The 3,362-nt window shown below is 44.4% G+C and overlaps 1 long non-coding RNA gene across 1 annotated transcript; it reads right to left on the bottom strand.

The window, feature by feature from the left end:
• Positions 1-793: 793 nt before the first annotated feature.
• Positions 794-2,514, bottom strand: LOC150020949 (uncharacterized). Its single transcript, XR_016511352.1, has 3 exons — positions 2,295-2,514; positions 1,394-1,526; positions 794-1,264 (listed from the first exon to the last, which is right to left on the bottom strand). It is a non-coding gene; the product is annotated as an uncharacterized LOC150020949 (long non-coding RNA).
• Positions 2,515-3,362: the final 848 nt, after the last annotated feature.

Here is a 3,362-nt window from a genome sequence, read left to right as displayed (position 1 = left end):
TACTTTTAACCCTATTTTCCAAGTAAGGGTACTGAAATTTCAAGAGGTTAAAATTGCCTAGGTTTGTAAATAAATAGTGAGCCCGAATTCAAAATCAGGTCTGTAGGACTTCAGTATCACAGGGACATTATGGTGTCCTAGTCAACATCCATTGCCACTCTTGCCTTATTACCAGTCCCAGGCAGTCTGCCTTGACTAGTCTAGTGACCTCTTGCCAGTGATGGATTTGAGAGTGGACAATGACCCAAATGTGGCCAATGAAACATGAAGGGCAGCCTGCTCTGGAGGCTTCTGGAAAGATTCTTCCTGCTCTAAAAAAATTGGTCCACAGCAGAGAGACACTCTTTGGCTTTTGGATGCTGATGCTGTCTGTAATCAGGAGAGATATAACTTACCTGCTGACATTAAGAGGGAGGGAAGATGCAAAGTACCTGAGTCTATGATGGTGCATTAGAATAGCTGACTTCTCTGGCCTAGGACGGCCTTCGCCCCAGCCTCTTGTAGTGTGGAATAATACATTGTCCTTTTTGCTCAGGCTACTGTTAGCTCTGCAAAACATCTTCCAGATACAAATTTCATGTCTTTTCAACAAAACTGAGATTGAATTAGAAACAAAACAAAACACTGCTGCCTGAGAGAGTTTGTAAGCAAGCTGAAATAGTCCAAGGCACATGAGGAAGAAAGTATCTTGAAACAAAACAGCACAGGACAGTTGAACAGGAAAGCGATGAGCGTGTTTACAGTGATTGTGCTGGGACAAAGGCTTAATACCAATTGCACGTCTCACCTCTAATGACACCTTTTCTCGGGGGTGCTTAAGGAACTTAAGGCAGAGGGGGGGCCTTTGTTTTGGGTAGGTTCTGATGAATGTATTCTCTTTGGTCCTTAGTTGTCCTCACAGAACAGAGCAGCCTTTTTGGGATGGGTCCAACCTTCCAGAAAGGAGTGGAAATTGGCCAAGCCGGAAACATGCATTGCCGTCCTTTCCTGTCTGCACATTCTATGGTCTGTATGCACTATCCAGATTGTAGAGTAAATAATATTACCATTACATATTTAGAATCAGTTCCTTGAAAACCAGTTGTGTGGGTTCCTGATCCTTGGCAGGACCGATCCAAGTTATTGCAGCTCTTTTAAGTGAAGTGGGTATGTATTCCCAGGTGCTGCTATGGAGGCGCTGTGGGCATGTTCACAGAAAAAAGTGAGAAACATTCATGTTGCCTTGCATTCTAGATCCTTAATGCTGTAGACCAAAGTGGAATTTCTGGAAAATAAGAGTATACATAAATTTAAACATATTTATATATAAACAAAGCAAGAAGACCAACTGAAAACAAACCAGTGAGTGTAACATGGGATTAATGGAAAAAATAGAAACGATATAGCTATTTACCTGGGTGCAAATTCTGACTCTGCCATTGGATAGCTCCATGACCGCTAAAAATTTATCCAGACCTTCGACCTTCTCACTTCCAGTGTCCTCATCTGCTTGTTGGAGGTCACAGTACTGAAGCTACAGGAGGGTTCTAAGGTTCAGAGGTATTATTAGCTTCTTGAATATGTACACAATACTTACAGCCCTAACACTTTAAGTGGATTATCTCACAACTGTGTGAGGTAGATACTTTCTTCCTTTGCCCATTCATCAGCTGTGCAAGTTGAGGCCAAGAAAAGGACAAACACTTTTCTAGAAGTTGCTGCTGGTGAGATGGAAGGAGGCATTGAACATAGAGGTGCTGACACCACTCATCCGGGCACTGGTCAGGCACTGGGGACACAAGGCTAGATGTCCCACCCAGCCCAGGCTCTCCCCTTGTGACCTACCCGGGGGAACTCTTCTCTCTGCCTCACTTGTAGAATTTCTTAGCACTGGCTGATTCTAGTCATAACCCACTCACTTGTTCTTGCCAGAGTTTTTTCATTTTCTTAATCCAGCCCCAAACTAAGGTTAATAGTATTGGGTAAACCTTGCATCCAAATTTAAGCCTCCTTTGATTTTAAAAGAGTTTCTTCTTTCTGGTGAGATCCTTAGTTATTGTAAGAGCTAATATTGAAGCCTCTAATAAAGAAGCCATTGAGACAAAGGCCTCTGCCAAGAGCAAAATTGTCCAACTACAGGCCATCAGTGTGCTGAAATGGGTGTGCCCTTTTTACTTTCTGGGTGGCCCACATACCCTCCCCTCTACTTTGCAGACTCAGCCTGCCTCGTTCTTCTCCCTCCTGCCTCCATCTCCAGTTAGTGGTTGTCAGGTTTAAGAGGATTGGCCCCAGGGAATCCCTCCCCTCCAGCTTACCTTATGAGCTGTCCAGTCAGCTACAAATCCACTGGAGTGAAGATTCCCACGCTTGAAGGCTAATCAGGCCTTCATCAGAATTTATATGATTTGCTGCTCCTGCAAAATCCTCTTTCTAACCCACCACACATTTACAATGTGCTGTTCCTGGACTCTGTCTGCATGCCCTGAGCTGTGTCAAGCATTATTAACATGTACAAGCTTTGCTCAAGATTGATGCTTTAGGTCATCTGGGTGGTGTAGTTTTCCCTTTCACTTCACTCCTTTCAGAGTGACTTTTTTTTAATCCTCTCCAAAGGACATGCCTATTGATTTTAGAGAGAGAAGAAGGGAGGGAGAGAGGGAGAAAAACATGGATGTGAGAGGGAAACACTGATTGGTTGCCTCTCACAAATACCCTGACTGGACCTGTGACCTAGGTATGTACCCTGATGCGAATCAAACTGGTGAACTTCTGGTTTACTGAATGATGCTCCAACTAACTGAGCCACACAGGCCAGGGCCACAGTGACATTTTAAAACTCATTCTCCCTTTCTCCCTCCTCCCTTCCACCCTTTTTTCCTTCCTTCCTTTCTTCCTTCCTTCCTTCCTGTCTTTCTCTCCTGCATTTTTTGTTATCCTGCTCATTCAACTGTTGCTCATTTCCACTGGTGTCACACATGAAATTTAAAGATAATCCGACATCAGGATAGTGTTTCTTTGGACCCTGGGTATCACTGTGGGTCCTGGTTTCCTCTGACAACCCATTCCTGTGTCAGCTGTGGAAGAGGGGCCCCCAGGTCCTCCAGGTAAGGCTGAGTCCTAGGTAAATGAGTGCAGCCCCGGGAGTTCTTGAAATCTAGGGGTGAGTCATACTGCACAACCTAGTTTAATTTGCGGTTCTCTGGAATGCCTTCTTTAAACCCATAGTCCTCCTTCCAGGATGGCTTAAAAAAAACCCTCCTCTGCCTTCCCGCAATGCCCACTGTATTGCTGGTACCCTGATGTGTCTGTCTCTCTAAATAGACAGTGGAATCCTTGTGGGCAAAGCTGTATGTTAAACATCTCTGTATCCCTAGTGTCTAGCA

This window comes from Furipterus horrens, unplaced genomic scaffold (genome assembly GCF_987537825.1).
Source record: "Furipterus horrens unplaced genomic scaffold, mFurHor1.1.pri manual_scaffold_1, whole genome shotgun sequence".
In the NCBI taxonomy this organism is placed as follows: Eukaryota; Metazoa; Chordata; class Mammalia; order Chiroptera; family Furipteridae; genus Furipterus; species Furipterus horrens.
Note: the sequence above shows the minus strand (reverse complement) of the source record. Positions and strands in the feature narration are given on the sequence as shown.